This window comes from Sturnira hondurensis, unplaced genomic scaffold, assembly GCF_014824575.4.
Source record: "Sturnira hondurensis isolate 20B ecotype Veracruz unplaced genomic scaffold, ASM1482457v3 Scaffold0003801, whole genome shotgun sequence".
NCBI classification, from domain to species: domain Eukaryota; kingdom Metazoa; phylum Chordata; class Mammalia; order Chiroptera; family Phyllostomidae; genus Sturnira; species Sturnira hondurensis.
Genome location: NW_028076432.1, coordinates 2,590,352 through 2,617,817, shown reverse-complemented (window position 1 = coordinate 2,617,817; position 27,466 = coordinate 2,590,352). Strand labels below are relative to the sequence as shown.

The 27,466-nt window shown below is 37.4% G+C and overlaps 1 pseudogene; it reads left to right on the top strand.

Moving 5' to 3' along the window:
* The first annotated feature begins 1,813 nt into the window (after nucleotides 1-1,813).
* LOC118984773 (HORMA domain-containing protein 1-like) overlaps nucleotides 1,814-27,466 on the top strand; it is a 68,731-nt pseudogene continuing 43,078 nt past the window's right edge.

Here is a 27,466-nt window from a genome sequence, read left to right as displayed (position 1 = left end):
TTTTGCACTCTTGAGATTCCTGAGAGGGAATGTGAGTAAGCCTGAGCTGTCCTACTGAAGAGGGCACGTGGAGAGAAAGACTCCAGATAATAAAAGCCTATAAAGGGAAAGAGGCTTTGGAGAATGAAGGTCTATAAGTAAAGAGAGAGTCCCTGAATATCTCAGGTCAAGCACTAGCCATGTGAGTGAGAACATCTTGAATTGTTCAGCTGAAACTAAAACATTAGCAAGCACAATGGAGACTGAAGTGGGGTAGACAAGTGAGAGGGCTGTTTATTTCACAGCAATAAATAACTGCTTCAGTGGTAATGAAGAGGTTTTCTTCTTTGCTTCTCTTTACCTTTTATTGACTTTAAAGATATTGCTTCTAATGATATACTAGTAAGCAAAACATTTTGCTGTACTTTTTTGGCAGCTATGCCACCAGGTTAAGAAAGTTTCCATTTGCCCTGGCTGATGTAGCTCAGTGGATTGAGCAGTGGATTCGCTTTACATGTCTGTGAAGCAAAGGGTCACTGGTTCGATTCCCAGTCAGGGCACGTGCCTGAGTTCAGGCCAAGTCCCCAGCAGGGGACACATGAAAGGCAACCACATATTGATGTTTCTCTCCCATCTTTCTCCTTCCCTCTCCTCTCTCTAAAAAATAAATAAGTAAAATATTTTTGAAAAAGTAAAGTTTTTCTTTCACTGTAGCTTTCAGAAAGTTTATTTTTTTGAAATCCCTGTCTCATATCTATTGTAATGATAATTTTTTCTTTTATCTGTTAGCATGGTGGGTTGCATTTTTTTACTATTGTTTAACTACAGTTTTTAAACAAATATTCCTTGCATGTCCAAGATAAACCACATTTTACAATAAGTCAAAAATGTACATTGCTATATTTTCTTTTCTAATATTTTATTTAGAATGATTATATCTATACTTATGAATATAATTCTTGCATTATTTTTCTTTTTTTGGTTGTTCATATCTAGACTTGTATCAAGGTTTTTATTGTCCCTATACAATGACTGTAAATACAGGAATCGTTCGTGATCAGAATCTAAAATATACCAGGAAATATGTTGGACAGAACATTTTTGCATATTATGTGCATATTTTATTCCAATTTTTAAATGGTACAAAAATGCACTCTCAGGTCATCCAAAACCCTCAATCAAGTTTATCCACCTATTACTGAAGCTTTCTTAATGCAAGGTTTTATTTTTTTAATAATAGATGTCAGAATTTTTTTCATTTTATTTATTTATTTTTGGAGACGGGGGAGGGAGAGAGAAAGAGAAAGAGAGAGAAAAACATCAATCAGTTACCTCTCATGCATGCCCTGGTGCCCTGATGGGAGAGCAAACCCTCAACCCAGGCACGTGCCCTGACTGGGAATTGAACCAGCAACCTTTTGCTTTGCAGGATGATGCCCAACCAATTGAGCCATACCAGTCAGGGCAAGTGGGGTTTTTTGTTTGTTTGTTTTTTGTTTTTTTAATATAATAGCATATAAAAATGTATTCAATTATTTTCACTCTTAATGATGCAATGTCAAATGCAAATGACATTTGTAGCATGTACATTAAAAGATGTTCTACTATATAAATAACCAATGAAATACTATTTTTAGGGTACTACAGTAGTCCCATCTTACCCATGGGGCACACATTCTAAGACCCTCAGTAGATACATGAAACCACGGATAATACCAAAGCCTACAGATACTATGTTTCTTCCTTAACATACACATCTATGGTGAAGTTTATATATTAAGTGTAGTAAGTGATTAACGGCAATAACTAACAGTAAAATAGAACAGCTGTAGCAATGTACTTTAATGGTTTAGGGGCCTTATTAGGCAAAATCAGAGTTGCTTGGACACAAGCGCTGCAGGACTGGGACCGTGGGTCTGATGACCCAGACTGCCACGCAGGGACTAACAGGCGGGTAGCACCTGCGGAGAAGGCGTCCTGGACAAGGGGCGACTCACTTCATGGGTGGGATGGCACAGTGTGGTGTGAGATTGCTGTATGCTACTCAGAATTGAGAACAGTTTAAAATGTGTGAATTGTTTGTTTCTGAAATGTTTTATTAAATATTTTTGGAGGCAGTTGACTACAGGTAACTGAAACCGTGGGGGAAAAAACAATAATGGGGGGGGATCACTGTAATTTCAAGTGGACGTAGGTTGGTACTGTGCCCAGTTGTCCAGCATATACAAACCAAAGTGCCCCGGGAATCTATAGGAACATGTAGTGATTATGGAGTCTTTTAAAATAGCAGGAGCTCAGAGTAGTATCCTTGGGAAATTACCCAACATACACTGAAGCTACATTGCCTTCTACGGCCCTGGGTGGTGTACAAATTCAACATTTTTCCTAGTGTACAAATTAGATTTTTAATAAGAAATTCTGACTTAGCAAATTTGGTCAAAAATTTGTAACTCATTATAGTAAGTATTCATATCAAGAAAGGATGTATGGTGAGGTATACTTGTTAATCTTTAGCTTGTTTCACAAGTTTTACTATGCAGCATTTTCACACTTGGATATTTTAAATTTATCTTAATTTCTATTTTTTTACCTATGAGTTATTTAGAAATGCTTTTAAAACTTTTCATACGTGTTTCTTCTTGTTATTTAAAAATCACCCATACTTAAATGAAGTGCTATATTCTCAAAAGGTACTCTACATGTTTATTTTTTGGTATTTGTTTGAAACTCATTTGATTGCTTGGTACATGATAAATTTTTTGTAAATGTATCACATGTCCTTGAAAATATTGTGTAGCCTTTAACCTTGGCATGCATAGTACTAAATACGTATTATCATACCAAATTTTCTGATTGATATGTTTAAATCTTTTATATTCTTGTAACAAACTATAGAAATGAACCCTGCGGTTATAGTCTTTAAATCTTTTATGTTCTATTGACTATTTACTGACTATTTAAATTACTAGAGGAGACGTGTAGACATTTTTAAATTTCTCACTATGGTAGTAGATATTTTAATTTTTCCAGTTAATCATCTCAGTTGTATTCTGGAACTTATTAGTAGATCTATGCTTGTTTTAAATTATAACACTTTTCTGTCAAGTATTATTTTTATTGTTATGTAATGACCATTTTTTCTCCTAATTGTTTTTTTTTATTTTAAAGCATATTTTGCTGAGTATTACCTGAACCTTACCAGCTTTCTTTAGGTTGACATTTTCATGGTATTTTAATGTCCTTTTATAAGTTTTGCATCTGATTCAGTTTCCATCCAATCCTCCTTATCGGTGATAATTACTGTGTAAATCTCCTTTGGTTAATATCTGCTCTCTCTGAGAGTTTTAATTTTCAGCAAAGCTAATACAGAACTTGTCAAATGGTTCTGTTTTGAGTCAAATGGTTTTCTTAACACACAACCAAAGTCTTGCTTCTGAAGAAGTTTCTTATTCCCCATCTGGTGGCCCTAATCAAAATTTTACCCCTCGGCATAATCTTTACTCTATCCCTAACCCCAAGTACCATTTGATGTCAAAGCCCATCGCAAAATCTCACTGGTCAACCATTGCTCTTTTAAAACAACCCAAAATGTTCTTTAGTGATTCTTACTTCATAGGGTGGTGGTTTTTTAGGTGTATCTGAAACTATGCACCTCTTAGTAGGTCCGTATGCCCTTCCGATATTGTATTACCCTCTTATGAAAAAAAATCTATGAAGTCTACAAGTTAATTTTAATTGTTTTTTCCTTAAAACTTAAAATTCACATTACTTGGCAACTGCACAATAATACAAATTTGCAGTTGGAATTATAAGTGTCATTTTGTCCCAGTCCCATTGCTGTCTTTTATCACTCACCGGCACCACCCACAATGTTTTCCTTCTTTGAAAGTGCTAGCTACTGTTTTTCATAGCAAATTGATTTCCATATTTATTTGGATGTTTTTCTCCTCCCTCATCACATTTAGTTTCATTTCCTTTTGATTAGTTTATCTAGCCTCTGGGCAAACACATTCTCCAAAGAGAAAATAGTGCTTAAGCTTGACAAAGCTTAGAAAATAAGATGAAAACAGGGAAGGCATTGTAGGTAAAATGAATGGTACTGAGGTAGAAACAAAAATGTAAGTAGGAAATATTATATGGATAACTGTGGGATTTCTGAAGGAAAATAACAGGAGATTAGGTAGAAATAGTAGGTAGAGGCCCTCCAAAATAGCCTTATTTTTCAATTGTAAAAGTTTAAATTTGTTCTGTAGGTTTTAAAATTTCATTTGAAGTTCAGAAGTGCTGCCAAAATGACATTTTAAAAAGATTACTCTGGAAATGACAGGTATGAGACATCGGAATAGAAATCTGACACACAAGTTTGCATAAAAATGTGGATGATTATTCTAAATGAAATGGATAAGGAGTGAGAGGTTTAAGGGATAATGAAGAGAATGGGTAAGACCGAAGTGAGACCGATAAACAGGAAGACTTCGGTAAGATTGTTTTGCCTTTGAACTTTAAGAAAATAGTATTACTGATACTCATAGGCAAAATTATTGGGGGGGGAAGGATGGGTGCGTGTTGTGCATGGTGAGCACATTCAAGTAGCCTTGTAAGGGACGTCTGTTAAGCAAAGTCCACCTGCTTGTGTTTCAGAGTGACAGGTCAGGGGGCACTTCCTGGGCAGCATGAGGGGGCAGTCTAGGAGCAATGCCACCTTAGGACTCTGTCAGGACAAGGGGTAGAAACTTAACTCAAATTAGTGTAAGCGATAAAGAAGACTAATTGGCAAGGTACTTGTGTAGATCACAAAATAGAAGAACAACATCAGACCTGGAGAGTTAATGAACAAAATAAACTAATGAACAAAATAGAACCAGAGACATGGCAACATGGAACAGGCTGACAGTGACCAGAAGGGAAGGGGGAGGGACTAGACAAAGCACATGTATGAGTGACCCGTGGACATGGACAGCAGTGTGGGGACTGACTGTGTGAGGGGGGGGGGTAAGCAGAGGAGGGAAAAGGGGGAAATATTAAGACAACTGTAATAGAACAACAATGTCGAATAATTTAACTTTAAAAAGCCAACTGGGGCTTGGCCACAACCAGAAATTCTTTTTTCTTCCTATTCTCTTTGCTTTCATTTTCTTCTATGGTAGACAGATGTCTGTTTCCCTGTTGTAAAAACAGTAATTACTACAAAACTTTGAAATCATATCATGAAAGAATTTTTCTAAAGAGGAACTGCTTGCCTTGGTTTTATAATATCTGAGTACAGGCTCTGATTGATTTGTTTGGGTCATGAATGTATTCCTGGGCCACTCACTGAGGTCAAGGGCAAGAGACAGTGTGGTTAACACTCAGCTCTGGGGACAGGAAGGTGGGTCTATCACTAGACAAGCTGATAGAGGAGAACATTGTATCTCTGGAGAAAAGAAACCACAGTTTCTGCTAAGATGACTCAACTTGCGTCTCCTAATGACAAAAACATATATTTACAGTGTGGTAATAACCAGGGGAAAGGGGGGTGTGGGGAGGTAGAAGAGGGTATAGTGGGGATAACTAGTGATGGACAGAGACAGGACTTGGGGTGGTGAACACATAGTACAATACACAGATGATGTGTTACAGAATTGTGCACTTCAAACCTATAGAATCTTATTAATCAATGTCACTGAAATAATAAAAAAATAAATGGCATCCTCTTCTAACTTAAAAACACAAATATTTACAACTGCATCACTGTGCTAGATGTTAAAACCAATAAATGCTACATTAGTCAACTGGCAATATCACTAATGATTAAAACAAAACAAAATGAAAAATTGATAGACTGGCACTGAAATAGAAAAAACATTAAATAAAATGGCTGCATACTGTGCCTTTGGTCACATCTATATGCATCTGACCTAAGTAAGGATATCATCAAAGGCATTGTCTTTCTTTGAAGTAATTGGAACCAAATATGATGAGACATCAAAGGTGGGTTTCAGGATGAACAAAATAAAGTTTGCTTCAGGAAGAAAACTGCTTGGTGCACACCATTAGAGAAGAACAAAGTCAAAAGCATGAAAACAATAATCCATCAACCTGTGGCATCTTGACTGTGAACAAGTCAGAAAGCCAATGATGTTGTACGTTGGGCTCATCTATAACAAAAGCCATGAGGCAACGTACATCTAGAGGAAGTAGAAGTCATAAAGAAGAGAAAGACAGCCAGGAGCACATCTGCAAAAAAGACACACAGGGAGAGAGAAACGGAAGTGGAGCTGTGAGTCCTAACTGCAGCAGGGCACGAGGTGTGCGAGTTAACTGGGGTGCTGCTGAAGCTGCCGGGCAGCCCTGAGCAGCACCCCAGTTCTCCACGAGGTCTGACTGACTGCGTGGCTGTTGGGCGACTTCAGTCAGCTCTGACTTTTCTGTCTATCCTTAGGGCAGACCTCCCATTACCAAAACAGCCCCTCAGCATATGTGTTCCTTGGAACCTGAGGAACCCTCATTTTAGATTTTTCTTTTAGTCAACTGCTTTGTTTAAAGATGATGGGTTCCTGATAAAAGCTCTGGTTTTTGCAGTGCTGTATCCTTGCTTAATGTGCATGTCTGTGCACACCGTTGAGATTTGAGCAGCAAATACAAGTTGAGGTAAGCCAAATTTATTTTCCAAATGATTCTCTAGTTTACCAAGAACATTCTGGAAACAATGATTTGGAGACAACATAGAATGATATTAGCTCACAGGAACCTTGAGGTAAACAGACCTGGCTTTCAATCTTGAAACACTGTGCTCCCAAACAGGTTTTCTAAGATTGAATTTTAACACTTTTAAAGAGTTAATAATAGTGCCTCTCATTGGGTTGTGTTAGAGTTTAAATTAGATAGTATGTTTTAGTAAAATCATTAGCATATAGTGCCCCAAATTGTTGGTCATCACTGTATTTTTCAGACTATAAGACACACATTTCCCCTCAAATTTGGGGGGAAAATGGGGGCGCATCTTATAGTCCAAATGTAGCTGACCTGGCTCACTGTGGCAGGACGGTGGTGGTGGAGCAGGGTCACAGGTTATTAAATATTTTACCACACTTTTTGCTTCAAAAATTGTTTCCTGTTTTCCTCCTCTAAAACTTAGGTGCATGTTGTGGTCCTAAAAATATGGTAATTATCATTTGACTAGTGTGTTAACTATTAGCTCATATTAACTTATGGCTCTGAGATTAATAAAATAACTTTTGTAAGTACTAGTATCTATTATATATTTGAAAAAGATTATTTCAATATTGTCTGGTTTTGATAAAACACTTATATGATACGCAGCAGGTCAAAAAATGAGAGAGGAATGGGTATTTGCCGAATCCCTTCATTATTCCAAACACATAGTAATGATGTTTGGATTATCTCTCTTAGCACATGGTAAATGAATTACTAAGTAGGATATAATTTCTTTACGCATGCTAGGGTTTGGGGAGTCAAAGAAAGAAACAACAACTATCAATTCCCTAACACGAGGCCCGAACAACGGAGATAAAAGGAAAGAATACAGCAGTTACTGGTAATGCTGACATTGCAGATGGCAGCTTGTGTCTGCGGGGAGGTGAGCTGCCTGACAGGGAACCAGAGAGCCGGGTGGCCACAGGCAGCCCTGGCTTTAGGGCCAGGCTTCAGGCTTAGGGTCAGAGCACAGGCAGCAAAGCAAGATTTGTGTTTCCTGCAAACACCCCAGCTCCAAAGAAGGGGAAGGATTTTCATTGTAGAATCACTAATACGTTTTTGTTCACACCTTGAGAGAAGTGAGTGAGGAAACAGGAAAAGGCTAGAAATGTTATCCCACTGGAGACCCTCCACAGGAGTGAAAAAGGGTGCTCCCCAGTCTCCCCCAAATAAAACACATTTATTAACTCTGTTTTAGTTAATCTTCCATTTGCTTCCCAAATAACCTATCTTGTATTATTGACATGAGTAACTGCTGGTACATTATAGTATTATTTTTTAGACAAGCCTGGAAGAGTAAGTATCGATTTCTTTTTATATTTTCAAAATATGCATAATTTGTTGTGTAGATAATGGATGAAAAAGTACATCATTGTTTAAAAAGGAAGAAAATGGCTGGCAGTCTTACCAGCAGAATAAAAGAACTGCTTTTGTCATGTGGACTCTGGAAAGATAACACCAGGGGTAACAGCCTTGGGAATGCCAATTGTGGAGGCGGAGGGCCCCCCTGCCGGTGAGCAGGGTCAGAGTGGGCTCCCCTCCCGCTGTGCTCCCCCTGCAGTGGGCGGGAGCTAAACCTAGATCACAGAGTGAAGTATGGATGGCCGAGCTGGGAAGATAGTCTTAATTTTCAGTGCTCTTCCTTTAAAAATTTCTTTTAAATGTGATACGTTTTAAATCTATTTTTTTTTTTCTGTCTGAAATCTGCCATAATATCCCTTTCCTCTAAGGCCAAGACTCCACCGGGGCATGGGCACTAACAGACCTCTGAACGGGTCACGACTTGCATGCTAGCATGAGGTGGTGTGGAAATTCACAGCGGAACCACTGAGACGGAGTGTTCTAGGGCAGCCCGGTATCCATGCAATGGCAAGTAGCTAACAGCTATAAATTGCCTGCCTATTTTTTAGACTCACAAAGCTTGGTGCTTCTTCCACCTAATAAGTGCTATCTTTGTTATAAGTTGTGAAAATGTGATCAGATGGTGAGATCACAGCTGAAGGAAGCCTGGCTTCAATGAAGAAACCTCAGTGAGGTGGAGTTTCCATCTCAGACATTGTTGGAAATCGTTAATGGGTGAGCCAGGGCACTGCTGCTTAACACCATAACTGCACCTGACCACAACAACTTGAGCTTCAATTCCCTTCCAGTGAATTCAAATCAAAATGTCAAATTCACAGAGAGAAAAGCGGAAAAGTTCTATGTGAATTAAAATCTAAATTAAAGTCCTGCAGGAAATAAGAAGTTGTTGCGTTGAATGCAGTGAATTTTTATTTTTTAAATTTTTTTTAGTGACAGTTAAATTGTTAGGTAATTACTGTATTTTAACAAAATGATATTGGAACAATCTGCTTCCCAGAAATTGCCTGGTGCATACTACAACAGAGACGTGACCACTCTAGGGAAAAAAAAACACTACTGGAAAAAAAATATTAAATCTTTAAGAGCGTTAAAGGGAAAGTTTTGAAAGTCAAAGTGATTTTCACTTGTGTTTTGCTTGGCTGATGATTCAGGATTCTAGTTCTTTGGTGTGACTCATGGTGTTTATTTTAGAAGCAGACTATTTAGATGCAGGGACTTTGAGTGGAGGAGTGATTCCTAACACGTGAACTGAAGTGAGAATTACCAGGTTTTCCTCAATAACTTGGATATTGATGATGTTAAGCCTTTTTTAAAATTTGTTTTTCCTCCAGATCCAAAGAGCTTTTCTTTATAAGTTAAGGCAGGATTCAGAAGGGGCCCTCGCCAAAACCTGCTATAGCACCATTTAAATACTGATTATGGGGCTTGGGTTCAGGTCACTTAGCTAGAGACCAAGCCCAAGATTTAATTGCCAAATAATGGCTGATGTGAAAGTGGTGATTCTCAAAAGCCTTGGGAGGTATCCATTTCTAGATTTAAAATAATCTCCCATCCTCAAACAAGAATGTCAGGATCTTTTTCCCTCAAGGGCTCTGAGCATAAGAAGTCCTTTTTGCTATGCGGCATTTTAAATTTTGACACACAAGAAAGAAGAAAAACATTGTATGGAACTTGATTCAGTTCTGGAACATTTCAATTTTGTTTCAATCTCAAACTGTTCCCTTCTACATAGAGTGGTTTAACTTTTTACTTTAATTACTGATCATGTCACAACTCAAGTGACACTTTCTTAGCATCAGCTTCCTGTATACTCTCAAGTTTTGCTCCTACCTTAGACACTGCATGACAGCATCTTGTTTTATTTTCATTCAGAGTACTTACGAAATTATTATCTTTCCTTGTCAACTTGCATAGTTTCTGTCTTCTTCCTGTCAGTGGGGATCCTTGGGGTAGGTACTATTTCTATTTCTGTAAACCACTCTATTCTTGGCACCCCAAAATGCCCATAAATCAACATGTTCTCAATAAATATTATTGGATGAATGGAAGAATGAATGAATGAATGAATGAATGAATGAATGAATGAATATGTGAATGGGTTATCTACCTGAAAAACTGAGAGGTATGTATAAATTCTAAACCTTGATTAAATTTTATAGCAAGAAATGAATCTTTGATATATCCTTATCAATTTTGATATATCTTTATTGAATCCTTAGAATAAATAACATGTAAGTTTCATTTTATTTTCAGATAATGATATTGAAGTAGAGAAGAGGGTAAAAAAGAAAAGAATATATTTATATTGTTCTCATTTTTATGTGATCTTTCTCTTTTTGCCTGTGAGAGACTTGCTTTGCTTAGGAAGATGTAGTTCCTAGCACACACGTAGGGCGTGATGGCTATATCAAGGAGTACCTAGCTGGAGAGAGAAAAAGCCAGCCGAGGGGCTGCTCTCTTACCACGATGCCACACAGCCATGGGAGAGAATGGAGCGGCAGTGGCTGCATTCCCTGGGGCCCTCAGAGCACCCCTGTTCTCTGTGCCCTTTCAACAGAGCACGTCGTCCTCTGATAAAGCTGCCAGAGAACGGGAAGGAAAGGAAAAACAGTAACAAGCAAACAAAACACTTGTACTAAGCTTTCTAAAAGTTTTTCTGATGTTTCCTCTGTTGAAACAGTTGTGAAGAACTTGGTACCTTTTAATGCAGCTTTTAAGCCTGTGTTTGTATCTTTGAGCACCCCCTATACCCATGTAAGGCCATATCTATGTAAGGATCCTTGTTAAGGCCATGTCCATGGAAGGCTATATCCATGGAAGGAAAACACACAGTTTTGGAAAAAAGTGGAACAAGTTGGCATTTTCAGCTATTTTGTTAGTCATTTTAAATTTCACACTAGCATTTGTTTAAGAGCCTAAATGAGTCAATTCATAATCAGTCAGTTTCACGTTGCCATTTCCACTGTACTGAGAAGCTGAAGACAACAATTATGATTCTAAATCTTCAGGTACAAAGCATTTGAAGTTGAGCTTTCATCAGGAAAGACATTTTATTCACATGTAGAGTGAAAACATGAAGATGTTTCTGTTTTAACAAAGGATAATTTTAGGAAACATAATAGTAGCAATTTAAAACAACACTTTCCAATGCCTGAAGTTTTTGCAATTTTGGTGGGGAGGCCACTATGCCTCAGGACCATTGACTAAGTTTATTGGGTAACTAGTAATGTTTGTTCTAAATTCTCACAAATATTGTTTTTGCTCTACCAAAATGTTAAACTATTGTGATAGTCATAATGTGAATTTATATCTCAGAAAAAATGATTCTTACATATAATAACAAAATCTATCACGTACATAGATGTCCCTCAGTACAGTTGGGTTATGTCCTGATAAACCCATTATAAGTTAAAAACATCATAAGTAGAAAATTCATTTAATAGACTTACTTAACATTGTATCTTATTCTTGCCTACCTTCATGTGCTCAGTACACAACACCCAAGCAGTGTGAGACACGGCGCCCTGTGCATGTGGGGTGCTGGGTTTTTAAAAATATATTATATTGATTATGCCATTACAGTTGTCCCATTCCCCCCCTTCACTCCCCTCCACCTTGCACACCCCTCCTCCGCCATCCCCACCTTTTGTTCATCTCCATGTGTCTCAAGTTCTTGAGATTCTGTATTTCCCATATTATTCTTGCCCTCCCCCTATCTATTTTCTACCTACCGTCTATGCTACTTATTCTCTGTACCTTCTCCCCCTTTCTCCTCCTCCTACTCCCCTGTTGCTAACCCTCCATGTGATCTCCATTTCTGTGGTTCCACTCCCAATCTAGCTGTCCTCTTAGTTTGCTTTTGTTTTTAGTGTGGTTGTTAATAACTGTGAGTTTGCTGTCCTTTCACTGTTCATATTTTTTATCTTCTTTTTCTTAGACAAGTCCCTTTAGCATTTCATATAATAAGGGCTTGGTGATGATGAACTTCTTGAATTTGATCTTATCTGAGAAGCACTTTATCTGTCCTTCCATTCTAAATGAAAACTTTGCCGGATAGAGCAATCTTGGATGTAGGGCTTTGGATTTCATGACTTGGAATATTTCTTTCCAGCCCCTTCTTGCCTGTAAGGTCTCTTTTGAGAAATCTGCTGCCAGTCTGATGGGTACTCCTTTGTAGGTGACTGTCCCCTTATCTCTTGCTGCTTCTAGGATTCTCTCCTTCATTTTAATCTTGGGCAATGTAATTATGATGTGCCTTGGTGTGTTTGTTCCTTCTTGGGTTCAACTTTTTTTGGGACTCTCTGAGCTTCCTGGATTTCCTGGAAGTCTATTTCCTTTGCCACATTGGGGAAGTTCTCCTTTATTATTTGTTCAAATAAGTTTTCCACTCGTGACTGTTCCTCTTCCCCTTCTGATACCCCTATAATTCGGATGTTGCAACATTTTAAGATGTCCTGGAGGTTTCTAAGCCTCTCCTCATTTTATTGAATTCTTGTTTCTTCCTTTTTTTCTGTTTGGTTGTTTCTTTCTTCCTTCTGGTCCACTCCCTAGATTTGAGTCCCAGTTTCCTTTCCATCACTATTGGTTTCCTGTGCATTTCCTTTCATTTCAATTAGTTTAGCCTCCATTTGTTCCTCTAATTTGTGACTAAAATCAACCAGTTCTGTGAGCATCCTGATCACCAGTATTTTGAACTGTGCATCTGAAAGGTTGGCTATTTCTCAGTCACTTAGAATTATAGGCTCTGGGGCTTTGAGCTGTTCTTGAGTCATAATGTTTGGTCTGTTGGCACCTATTATGTATGAGGGGCAGAGCCTTAGGTGTTCACCAGAGCCGGGCGACCCAGTCACTGGGTTGTGATGTGGTCTGGCTGAGTGGTTCATTGTTGTCAGTCTTCTGTACAATTCAATTTTACTGTTTTGGCTGAGTTTTTGTTTCTAAAACTTTGCTGTCTTTAAATTTAGTTGTAGGAGGGGGCACAGTGTTTCCACCTATGCCTCCATCTTGGCTGGAAGTCTCTGAACTTGGGTACTGGTTTTTTGCCTTTGTGGTCTTGCAGCTCACTGCGTGCTGCAGCTCACTGCCACTGGCCAGCGTCACCGGAAAGTGTTGCACTGAATGGCACTAGTCTGGGGAGAAGATCAAAATTCACAACTTGAAGTGTGGGTTCTACTGAACGCATATTGCGTTTTCACCATTGAATAGTCAAAAAATCTTAAGTCCTGCCATCATAAGTCAAGTATCATATGAATATCAGACATACCAGAAAATGTGTGTTAGAAGAAAGTGAAAGAAATTTTGACATTAAGATGCTTGAGGAGTTTTGAATTTGAATTTCAATTCAAAGAGCACTATAATATTTATTCTTGAAATATAAGCAGCAAGATATAACAAAACTGTTGAAATGTTTCAAAAGCTATAGTATTTAAAACAAAAGAAAAAATGAGAAATGTTTTTTGGCCAAGTCAGGTTTGTAAAGCAGCGATGAAGTTATAAAGGTTTATAATTGGGCATTGTGAGTTATTTCGCCTTTTACTGTTTCTCTGTAATATGAATGAAGATGTGGAGGCACAGTTTCAAAGGAGAAGGAATTTATTTCATTCATACTAGAAATAAATTTCAAAATGTTTGCTCAATCCAAGTTTATCAAAATCTAAAGTCAGCTCTTAGTTGTTCATACTCAGTATCTACGAACATCTTTTAAGTCACTTGGAATTTTAATTCTTAAGCAGAAGGTCTTCTTGGGAATGCAATTTGGATGAGAACTCTAGAAATCAATATGCTAGCATTGAAACAGTTCTCATCTTTCTTTTCTTGGATTTTGTTTTATTTTCTCTCTTCTTGAACTTGTGGTTTTTCCCCTTAGCTTATGTTACTGTATTTGCACATTGTTTTAGGAAATGGTACTATTATTGGAAGAAACATGGCTATGCACGTTAAGCATTCCTGAGTCAGTTGTGCAAACTTTAGAATGTCAGCTTGCCCTCAGCTCTGAAACTGTGTTTGTGTCATTATGTTATTTCTCTTTCACAAGGACCCTGGTTCCAAACTACAGCTTCAAGATGGGAGTTTTGGAAGAGCTAATCGTGAGTCATAGTGGTTGGAATAGTTTGGAATAAATTGATGAAAATATATAGAGGCACCTCATGGTTACTATAGAAAACACGAAGTGGTCTTTGTGCTTTGGCTGGTGTGGCTCAGTGGATTGAGTGCAGGCCTGCAAATCAAAGGGTTGCCGATTCGATTCCCAGTCAGGGGCATGCCTGGATTGTGGGCCAGGTCCCCAATAGGGGTGCACAAGAGGCAACCACACATTGATGTTTCTCTCCCTCTCCTTCCTCCCTCCTTCTCCCTCTAAAAAATAAGTAAAATCTTTTTAAAAAGATTTTTAAAAAAGAAGTGGTCTTTGTGTCTCTGCTTTGATGTGTGATTCCTATATTGATTGGTAACAAAACAGTCACTAGAGCTAGAAGGTAAAAGGTGAGGAAATTAGTTTTGCCCTTAAAATCTTGGTGAGTTCAGGGAGGAAACTTGCATTTCTTTCAGCGTTTAAGGGAAAGCATCATGACTTGCTCACAGGTTGGTGGCTATTTTACAGTGCATCAATCACTCGGTGTTAAAGGGCTGTGGAGGAGCAGAAGGAAGCTGGGGTCAGCCAGCCAGCAGGCAGCCGGGGATAATGCCAGCGGGCAGAGGTCCTTACCAGAGGGCAGCCAGCCAAGGCACAGGGACTGATGGGATTAGTCACCAGAACTGGCTGAGCTTGCTGTGCCCTCGGCTTTCACAGAATGTTAAAGTCCCCTGATGTAATTGTTTAATACAAATCACATATTTGTCTAGATTTTTCAAAATTATAGAAGCTGAGAAAGATGGAAGAAATAAAGACTAAATTGAAGTGTACCATCATGTCTTCCCTCCTTAAATAATTTCCAGTTGATCAACAAAAACATTGCAGATTTGGCAGAACAATGACCACTTATTCAAAGTTAAAGATACAGTTCAGTTATCGTGCCACAAATATTTTGGTTGTTGTTGTTGCTCTTCAGTTTCTTTCCTTTCTCTCTTATTCCTCCCTGAACTCAATGTGTACACCTTGGCAATAAACATATATAAAATTGATTTGTGGAGACGCTTATGCTCAGAAATCCTGGCTACAAGGAAGGCCAGATTGTACTGTACCTTGATCAATATAGTAGTTGAGTACTGTTTACGAAAACAAACACAGGAAAATCTAGCACTTTCTTTGTAAAAGCCTTGTAAGAAAAATTGTTCTTCCAGATAGAAATTATTTACAAATACCAGGAAAGTGTTCAGAATTGAATGTCCTTCATATAACATCAGGCATTTTCTGATATATGATAGTTCTATTTAAAGGCTTTTGTGATAGTTTTTATGTTTTAAAATTTTAGCACTAATAATTTTGTGTCTTTACATGAAGAGAAGTATAATTTATCAATAGAGAACTCAGTATTACACAATTTGAAATTTTATTAATTTAGGATGTATTATCTTTAATATATCATCTAATATGAAGCATCGTTTTGTATTCCATGGTAAGAAGTTTGCTAAACAAAATAAATTATGCAAAACAAATTGCCAAGAAAATGTTTTAAAATAATTAAAATATAATGAATGGTGTTTTTGGATACATTAAGTTTGGAGCACCCATCTACTTATTAATAATTGAATTTCTAATTATAAATCATTTTCTCATGCATTTCAAATACCTATAATGGACAGTGTTAACCATTTGTAGTCACTTAATATATATGGACAGTATAATTTTTTGATATACGCTAAAATTCTGTTTTCCCTCTTTGGATTCATCCTTTTTCTCATTGAGAATACAATAGATCGGTTTACTTACAAACACATTTAAAACTTATTGTGGTGTTTGTCTTCCCTAAGGGCATTCATCTAACTATGATAGTGATAGGATATATCATCCCATCTTTGCTTTCTCATTGCCCTGTATAACACCGTGGGGACCCTAGAGGATTGTGTATGAGGCAGTATCAAGCCTGGAACCGGGTTTTCTGTTTGCCAGAACTCTGATCTCCCCCAAATGCATTAAGGAAAGATCTGATAAAAGATCTTCAACATAAATGTGTACTTCAGATCTCAAATCTTCATACATATAAGGTGGGTTGTAATAAATCAGAAAAGATGCAGATTTACGTAAAGAATGAGCATTGCATAGACCATAAAGTGACACCAAGACCAACCTTCGGAAAAGCTGGTCAGTAAAATCAAGCTGCTTCCAGCTAAAAATAATCTTGTTTACTAGAATTCGTGATTGGAAGAATTTTGGAATTTTTTCTTCAGAGCTCGCCCTTGATTCCCTTTTGTCTCCCTGACAACTATTAAAACAGTTTGCTGACACCCTGGTTTAAACTTATATAACTTACTATAGCAACTGCCAGTAGCTTCCAAATTCTGCCCAGAGCAATACAAAAACCCAGCAGATAGATAATGGGCGAATAAAGGAGAACATTATATTTGTAAAGCTTTCACCACAGGATTTCTTTAAATATTGTACTTCTCTAATGCAACTGAAATAATTCAATTAAATTTATAAAGCACTGTCAGAAATATATTCATAGTTTTAGTTAATTCTTGTCATGCATCTATTTAGCACAGTGGAGATATTTTGAAAAACCATTAAAACTAAATGAGCTTTCCAATTCCTCTAAATGTTTATAATTTGTCAGCTTTAGAAATGTTATGAAATTACTCAAAAATGTTTATGAAGTATTTACAAAGTAAAAGGCACTGAAAGAACTTAAAAGAAAACTATGCTAACATTAATATTTGGCTCCTTACTTTAAAGATACATATATAGTCTTTAATAAAAATATATTTTATTAGAAGATATGTAAGTGCTAATAATTAGAGGGAGAAGCAAAATATAAAGACCATAAAATAAATGCATATAAATGCATAGGAATTAGGAAAACATAAATATTCAAGAATTTTTAATTTTTGAAAATTATTATGAAATATTATTGAAAATCAACAGGACTAGAGATGTGAACACATGAGAACTAGCTGGGGTGCGGGAAGTGGTGCGGAGAAAATGCAGACAACTGTAATTGAACAACAATAAAGTAATGAAAAAACAGTGTAATAGAGATATTAGAAAGCTTAAAAAATAAATGATGTGGGGGGAGACATTTTAAAAATAGATTGTTGAACATCTTATTCATGTCAGCTAATATTATGTTCGACTATAAGTAACAGAAATCTGATTATTGTTACCTAACCTAATAGCATTTCATTTCTTCACAAAGAAAGAAGTCTGAGCCAGTTTAGACATTATATTGACTCAGTGATGCTGACTTAGTGATGCTGACAATGACCTGGCTCCTTTTCATGCCATTCTTCATTTGTGGCTTTCTTCCTCATATTCCTCAGAGTGCTGCTCTACTTCTAGGAATCATGTTAGTAAAGATGTTTGCCAGCAAAATGGGTCCCTTTTAGTTGGGAAATCTTTAGTCAGAGGACTACCCTCTAGATGCTCATCATTGTTTCTTACCATGTTGTGACAATTCCCTGTTTTTACACATTTCCTATGTCTTGATCACACTTCATCAGGCATCTCTCTTCTACAGAATGCCCCAGACATCAACTTGCCTCCAACTGGAAACAAGCACTAAAATGCAGATCACACTCTATGAGCTTATGCTGGGAAGTGGCTGGCCACCCCAAGACACATTCCCTGTAAAACCTCACAAAATATCCTTTTGCTTCACTCTCCCCCCTTTTTCCAGCTTCTTATTTATTGCTTACCCCTCCCTATAAAAGAAAAGGTCTTTTTATGTTTGATTTTATGGTGCAAGTATGTTTCTCAAATTGGAGAGTGTTCCCTATTGCAATAGTCTTTCTTCTAGAGTCTTTCCTTATCTATGTCCGGGCTTGTTTTTATGACACTTCAGTTTCTGATTTGGGGGAATAAGGCAGAAAGGAGAGTACTGATGTTGGATATTAGCTAGGCCATGTGGAGTGTCTGCTGAAGCCTGTAAGTACTTAGTAGTGTTTCAGCAGAGCCTGGCCTATTTGCCAGCATTTTTATGTAGTGAAATCATTTATTCATTGGAAAGAGGCTTGACCTAGATGATCTGAATGTTCCTTCCCAAATCTAGCGGTATAATTCAAAGCATGGTTTACACACATGCCCAAATCACCTTTTAAGCAGCCATCACACCTAGTTTTAATCAGTTTGGAAAGCATTTAGACACAACAGAATTTAAATTGGACTTTAATCATGGGTAGAATTTTGGAGTTGAAAAAAATAGTGCTACATAGTCAGGAAAATATATATTTCATGTTTGTAACTCATTAACATGAACCTGTCTGGATTCTGTATTTAATCATCAATGATTTTCCAATCTCCCACATTTTATGAAGAGAATAACTAAATTCAAGTTTCCCATACATGTTGATATTTCACACCAAAAGACACATTCTTTGATTTAAAATTTTTTTATTCCCATTTTAGTTTATTCTAGTCTTGGCAAGAAAATAAAACTAATATGCAATTTTCTCTCCTCTTGGTTTGAGAAAGCAATGTGATAAAACTGTATTTTGAGTTCACTGAAAATAATTTAAATAATCTAAATGTGTTAAATATCTAATCATATTTGGAAATAGGATGAGAAAAAAATTCTTTACTAATTCCCATGGAAAAAATAATCCTGTTTTATGGATACACTGAAATTAGCTATGTAGCCATAGCTAATTCTATGGATACACAGAATTAGCTAATATTGACATGGTAAATGTTTTGCTTTCTATATAAATATGAATCTGATGATTTCTCCACTTATTTATCTTTTATATATTTTATATTTTATAATTTTTTCTATGAACACCTCCAACAAATTTTATTAGATTTATTCCTAAGGGTACTAAAGGTAAATACAGTTTTTATTACTACTAATAAATGAATGTTTGTTTTGCATAGCATCTTCCAATTTGTTATTATGTATATATTTATAAGAATTCTAATGATTTAGTGCGTTGGTTTCATATCCAGCAAATTTATTAAACTATTAGAGTAAATGTTAGTTATAGTTGTCTTGGATTGTCTGTGTAAATAACTATTTTTTACTTCTTTTTAAATTTGTGTGTTTCATGTTTATTTTTCTTGAGTTATAATATTATCTAGGATATCCAATACAATGTTCAATAATTTAATGATAATAAAACACTTGTTTCATTTTTCACATGTGTAGGGATGATCCTTACATTTACTTTTAGAAAATAAGGGGCATATATGGTAATGAAAAAAACAGAGTACTTCTGGGACGCAGTGTCTGGGACTGTGCACAGGCCTGGGAGAGAAGTAGAATCCCCTTCTTCCACCTCCCTTTCGCAGCGCTGCTCCTGCCTCCTCGTCCTGCACTGCGTGCTCAGGCAGAATCCAGATTGGCCATATGCCTCCCCTGCCCTATGCGGACACCTCCTCCTCCTCCTTCTGTTTCCTCTTCATGCCCAGGCTAGAGTGGAGTATGGGCAGTGATTGGTTCAGTCGGCAACTTGCACTTCTTCAGTCGGTGGTGCTTCACCATTTCATGTCAGGGAATGTAATGAGCCTCAGAGCTGCGAGATCTTGTCTGAACAGTGGCAGTGGTGGCACCAAGTACCCTCAGAGCTGGAATGACTGGCAACCCAGGCTGTGAACACCAGATTCTGGTGTTCACAACCCAAGCTGTGAATACCCAAAGGAGACTGCATCACTGAATCTCACAAGTATTCTACCACAGAAGTTCACACCATAAACCAAGGGAGCCAGAACAGATCAATTTAAGAAGCTGAAGCTAACAAGAAGAGTCTCACAAGCAATGGGAAGACAAAGAAACAACCCCGCAATGAAAGGGAAGGAGGAAGCCTCAGAAAGAAATCTAAATGAAATAGAGGCAAGTCAACTATCAGATATTGAATTCAAAGCACTTGGTATCAGGAATTTCAAAGAGCTCACAATGAGCTACCAGAAACTACAAGGGAGCTACAATGAACTCACTGCAAACTATATCAACATGAAAAGGGAAATAGAAACTATCAGCAAGGGCCAAGAGGAAACGAAGAATACAATTTCTGAACTGAAGAACACAGTAGAAGGAAACAAAAGCAGGATTGATGATGAAGCAGCAGATTGGATGAGCGAGCTGGAGGACAAAGTAGAAAAGAACTCCCAGAAAGAACAAGAAAAGAAAAAAAGGCTCAGAAAGAATGAAGAGGGATTAAGATAAACACAAGAAAATATCAAATGTAATAATATCCAAATAATAGGGATACCAGAAGGAGAAGAAGAAGAACAAGGGATAGAAAGCCTATTTGAAAAAGTAATGATGGAAAATTTTCCTAATTTGATGAGAGAAAAAGTCACACAATTCCAGGAAACACAGAGAGTCCCAATTAAGAGGAACCCAAAGGAAAGAACATACAAGGGAGCCCCAATAAGGTTAGCTACTGACTTCTCAATGGAAATGCTCCAAGCCAGGAGAATGGCAAGAAATATTCCAAGTAATGAGAACCAGAGGACTGTAACCAAGACTACTTTACCCAGCAAGGTTCTCAACCAAGATTGAAGGCCAAATAAGGAGCTTCCTAGACAAAAAAAGTCTAAAAGAATACACCTCCACCAAACCAGCTCTGCAAGAGATGCTAAAGGGACTGGTTTAAGGAAAGGAAGGAATAGAGAGAGACAGAGAGGAACACAGGTACATAAATGGCAATGAATAAGTACCTATCAATAATAACCTTAAATGTAAATGGATTAAATGCTCCAATCAAAAGACATAGAATAGCTGAATGGATAAGAAAGTATGACTCACACATATGCTGCCTACAGGAGACCCACCTCAGGACAAAAGACCTACACAGACTGAAAGTGAAGGATTGGAAACAAATTTTCCAAGCAAAGAGACAGGAACAAAAAAGCTGTGGTAGCAATACTCGTAGCAGACAAAATAGACTTCAAAAAGAGGGCCATAAAGAGAGACCCAGAAGGTCACTTCACAATATTCAAGGGAAGAATTCACCAAGAACACACAAACATTGTAAATATATATGCACCCAATGTAGAAGCACCCAAATACATAAAGAAAATCTTAGAGGACTTCAAGAAAGATGTTGACAGCAACACAGTTATAGTAGGGGATTTTAACACCCCACTGTCAAAAATGGACAGATCTTCCAAACAAAATATCAACAAAGATATCGTGGCATTGAACACCCTAGATGAAATGGACTTAACTGACATATATAGAGCCCTTCATCCCAAAGAAACTAAATACACATTCTTTTCAAAGGCACATGGAACATTTTCAAAGATAGACTGTGGGGGAAACTTTGCACGCAAGACCCCCCATCCACCACGGATGAAAATAAAACTACCAAGACATGATTTGCTTGGGGAGGAGAGGTGGTCAGTCTCTCAAAGGAGAAGGACCAAGAGCCCCTTCCTCAATGGCTTTTATTAGGTTCGTAACACACAGAAATGCAGGTAAAGCTCATCAATCAATGTCAGGTGGCAAGGATCAAACAGTAAATGACATTTCAAAGAAATCTGAGGGCTTGATCTGAGTCAGTGTCTGTCAGGTTAGGGGGTTGCAAAAACTTTGGGAGACATACTCATTTCCTGCTCAGACGCTTATCATATGAATAGAGCGCTCTTAGCAAAGCAGGCTTCACAGGACTTTTAGGAATTCTTTCTTATGCCCAATCACCCCAGAACCACTCTAGCCAGCAGAGGGCTGCACCACCTCCCCCATCATAGGTTTTTAGGCTTAAGTGAATTAGAGCCAGGAAGCGCTCCTACCAGATGGAAATGGGGACTTGGGCTATGTCAGAATAGTCGGGGGGTGAGGGTCCATCACTCCCTCTTTGCTGCAGCCCCCCGAGTCCTTCCTCGATGGCCTCCTAAGTAATTGTGTCTGGGTTAGGTCACCCCTCCTCTGAGCAGTCTTACCCATCTCTGACTAACTGACCAAGCGTTGAGGGCAGGGGATGGAGCAAAAGCAGCGCTGCTGCCAGAGATAAGCTTTGTCTCCTTAGTGGCTTGAATTCCTAAGGTTGCTCACTGAGCCTTAGCCATGGGGGACAGTTACAACTTCTGAGGCCAGGCAGAGCAGGTCCCAACAATAGACCACATGATAGGACACAAAACAAGCCTCAACAAATTCAAGAAAATTGAAATCATACCTAGCATTTTCTTTGACCACAAGGGACTGAAATTAGAAACCAATTAAAAGGGAAAAAAGCACCAAACGCTCAAAATCATAGAGATTGAACAGCATACTATTAAACAATGAATGGGTCAAGAATGAAATTAGGAAAGAAATCAAAAAGTTTCTGGAAATAAATGAAAATAAACTCACAACAACCCAAAACCTAGGAGACACAGCAAAGGCAGTCCTGAAAGGAAAGTTCATAGTGATAAAGGCCTACCTAAAAAAGATAGAAACATTTCAAATAAACAACCTAACCCCATGCCTGTAAGAACTTGAGGAACAACAACAAAGACAGTCTAGAGCAAGTAGAAGGAAGAAAATAACTGAGATCAGAGCAGAATTAAATGACCTAGAGACTAAAAGCACAATTCTAAGAATCAATGAATCCAGGAGCTGGTTCTTTGAAAAAATAAACAAAATCGACAAGCATTTAAGCAGCCTCATCAAGAAAAAAAGAGAGAGGACCCAAATAGACACAGTCAGAAATGAAAGAGGAGAGATTACAACTGATACTACAGAAATACAAAGGATTGTAAGAAACTACTATGAAGAACTGTATGCCAAGAAATTTGAAAACTGAGGTGAAATGGACAAATTTCTGGAAAAATATAATCTTCCAAAATTGAATGAAGAAGAAGCAGAAAACCTGACCAGACCAATAACAGCAGATGAAATTGAAGCAGTAATCAAAAAACTCCCATCACACAAAAGCCCTGGACCAGATGGTTTCACAGAAGAATTCTATAAAACATTTAAGGAAGAGCTAACCCCTATCCTTCACAGACTATTCCAAAAAACGCAAAATGATGGAAGATTCCCAAATTCTTTTTATGAAAGCAACACATCCTAATTTCAAAACCAGATAGACACAACAAAGAAAGAAAACTTCAGGCCAATATCACTGATGGACATAGATGCTAAAATCCTGAACACAATATTGGCAAACTGAACCCAACAATACGCTAAAAAGATCATACACCAAAACTAAGTGGGATTCATCCCAAGGATGCAAGGATGGTTCAACATTCGCAAATCAGTAAATGTAACACACCACATAAACAAAAGCAAAGACAAAAATCACATGACCATATCAATAGATGAGGAAAAGGCATTTGATAAGGTACAGCTCCCATTTATGATAAAAACATTCAGCAAAGTGGAAGTAGAGGGAGCATTCCTCAATATAATAAAGACCGTATATGAGAGACCTACAGCCAACATCATACTCAATGGGCAAAAACTAAAAGCTTTTCCACTAAGATCAGAAAGAAAACAAGGTTGTCCACTTTCACCACTTCTATTCAATATAGCATTGGAAGTCTTAATTGCAGCAATCATATAAGAAAAGGAAATAAAAGGCATCCAAATCAGAAAGGAAGAAACAAAACTGGCATTGTTTGAAGATGACATGATAGTGTACATAGAAAATCCTATAGACTCCACCCCAAAACTGCTCAACCTAATAAATCAATTTGGCAAAACAGCGGGATACAAAGTCAACATCCAGAAATCAAAGGCATTTTTGTATACCAAAAATGAAACAGCAGAAGCAGAAATCAAGAAAAAAATCCCATTCAATATAGCAAAAACAAAAATAAAATATCTGGGAATAAACCTAACCAAGGAGGTAAAAGACCTGTATGCAGAAAACTACACAACACTGAAGAAAGTAATCAAGGAAGACACAAACAAATGGAAACATATACCATGCTCATGGATTGGAAGAATTAACATCATCAAAATGTCCATACTACCCAAAGCAATTTACAGATTCAATGCAATACCTATTAAAGTACCAATGGCACATTTCACAGATATAGAACAAACACTTCAAAAATTTATATGGAACCATAAACAGCCCCAAATAGCTGCTGCAATTCTGAGACAGAAGAGCAAAGTAGGAGTGATCACAATACCTGATATCAAACTGTATTACAAGACCACTGTAATCAAAACAGCCTGGTACTGGCATAAAAACAGGCACATAGATCAGTGGAACAGAACAGAGAGCCCAGAAATAAACCCAAGTCTCTATGGTCAGTTAATATTTGACAAAGAGGGCAGCAACATAAAATGGAATAAAAATATCCTCTTCAACAAATGGTGTTGGGAGAACTGGATAGCTACATGCAAAAAAATGAAACTCTAGTACCAACTTACACCATACACCAAAATAAATTAAAGGTGGATAAAAGACTTAAATATAAGCCATGACACCATTAAAGTCCTAGAGGAGAGCATTGGCAGGAAAATGTCAGGTATTTCATGCAGCAACATTTTTACTGATATGTCCCCTAGAGCACGGGACATAAAGGAAAGAATAAACAAATGGGATGTCATCAAAATAAAAGCTTCTGCACAGCTAAAAAAAACAGTATTAAAATAAAAAGAGAACCAACTGTATGGGAAAACGTATTTGCCAATGATACCTCAGACAAGGGTTTAATCTCCAAAATATACAAAGAACTCCACTCTAAGAAGACAAGCAACCCGATTAAAAAATGGGCAGAGGACTTGAACAGACACTTCTCCAAGGAGGACATACAGAGGATCCAGAAACATGTGAAAAGATGCTCAATATTGCTAGCTATCAGAGAGATGCAAATTAAAACCACAATGAGATACCACTTCACACTGGTCAGAATGGCCATCATAAACAAAGCAACAAACAAGTGTTGGAGAGGTTGTGGAGAAAAGGGGACCCTAGTTCACTGTTGGTGGGATTGCAGACTGGTACACCACTATGGAAAACAGTATGGAATTTTCTCAGAAAACTAACAATGGATCTGCCTTTTGACCCAGCAATTCCACTATTAGGAGTATATCCTAAGAACCCTGAAACACCAATCCAAAAGAACCTATGCACCTCAATGTTCATAGTAGCACAATTTACAGTAGCTAAGTACTGTAAGCAACCTAAAAAACAATTAAAAATAAAAAATGGGCAAACTAAAATGACAAATACAGAAGTCCCCCTTATCTATGATTTTGCTTTCCACAGTTTTAGTTATTCTTGGTAACTGCATATTAAATGAAAGCATTAAATGAAAAATTCCAAAAATAAATGATACATAAAAATAAGTAAATAAATAAAAATAATATTTTTATAGACTTTGGTATACTTTATCATGTAAAGATTTTTCCTTTGATTCCTATTTGTAAAAGTTCCAAGAACTTTTTACAAATATATGTTGAATTTTCAAATAATGATTTCTGTATCTATTTATTTTAACATGTGATCTTTAGTATACTAGGTCAATGTGTGATAGTGATTGCTAATTTAAAAATGTACTAACCTTGCATTACAGGAATAAAACTTTTTTTTGAAAATTATTATTTTTTATTTTTACTATTTTATTTATTTATCTTTATAGGGGAAGGGAAGGAGAGAAGGAGAGAAATATCAATGTATGGTTGCCTCTCGTGAGTTCCCTGCTGGGAACTGGCCTGCAGCCCCGGCATATGCCCTGATTGGGAATCGAACCTCGATTGTGTGGTTTGCAGGTCTGTACTCAATCCACTGAGCTACACCAACCAGGGCCTGGAATAAAGCTTTTTTTGACATTGTTGAGTTCTTTTATAGACTATACTGAGTTGAACTTAATTTTTAAAGGTGAGATTTAACTGTAGTTTAGTTTTTATACTGTTACATAATTTTCCATGTATATTATATTAGATTAATAAAAGGAGTAAGTTTTCCATATTCTTTTTCTCTAAAATAATTCATGTAAAACTTACCTACACAGTGACCTGGATCTACTTCCTGTTTAGACAAAGATGTTGCCCCCACCCCCAACCAGTTCAATTTTAGTAGCTATTGGTCTATTCAGTTTTCCCACTTAGTAAATCTATTTTAGTAACTCGTTTTTATACAAAACTGCCCATTTTCATCTGTCTTTTCAAAAACATTGACATAAACTTATGTCAATAACAACATACTTTCATGATAAAAACAACATCTAATGTATTATTACCATCTCTCTCCTTCAAATTGCTCATGTCATTTATTCATGCCCCCTTTCTTATTGCCATTATATTTTTCTTTATCAATCTTGCTAGAGGATCCCAAGCCGATGCCTGCCTGTCCCACATGTGATTATCCCAGTCACAGTGAATATTTACGGAGTGGGCACATGTTCTAATGCACAGCAGTGATACAGGGACAGCAGCTTCCTGCCACTGTGGAGAGTGTGGTCTTTCCTTTAAGATAGAGATATGAAAAGAGATGGCTTGTTTCTTCTGAGCATTTTTAAGCCCAAATTTGTGGCCCCAAACTACTCTAATTCTATTCATATCATCCTAATAAGAAAAGGGATCCAAACAGAATGAGTGAAGTATATGTTTCAGGGAGATTGAACCTTAGCTACTAGATCAAAACAACCTGTGAACTCTCAGATAAATGAGCCAAGAAGTCCTTTGTTGTTGAAGTCCCTTTGACTCAGGTGTTTGCTCACTTAAATCCTAACTGCCACACCTCTTTTTTTTCTGTATGCCCTTTATATTTACTCTGTTTTTCTTTCTTAGACTTCTTTGGCAGAGTTTCTACATAGTTGCCTATACAATTAAAGTGTGTTCAGAAGTTGGTCAATAACTGTTTTGCATGTGAATAAAGAAAGCTGTCATTTCTTTGTTACGCTAACCCCTGTATATTTTTAAGTCCCCAATCAATGTCTCTCAAGGTCACTAGCTCTTCTCTCTTCCCAGCACCACACTGTGGATGAACATCAGAATCTCTAGTTTGGCTGATTGAAAACTCCCAGAATCATACTACTTGATTCCAGCATAGCCAACCCTCATTATAAACTCTGCAGCTAGAAAAATGGTCCTAGAATGCAAGTTCTGTGTACCACTTTTCTGCCTAAAAGCCTTTGAAGACTGAACTATCAGGGAATTTGGTCGTGAATGAGAAAACCTAACTCTAGCTATTTAAGCAGAAGTGGAATTGAAGGGTATTGGAGAGTTCACTCAGTCAATGGCCAGAAAATGGGCAGAACAAAAGAAAGGTGAGGTGCAGCCAAGACAAGGGCATGGGCACAAGTTGCTCTGATGGAGTGACCTGGACTCCCCAGTTCTTCAGGGGTGTGGAGAGTGGATATGTGTCTACTTTCCTTTTGAGAATTCTTTACCAAAAGAAAGCATGTTCATGTAAGACTGTCAAAATGGCAAGTAAAAGTGAACAGTGGTCCTCAGTTCTC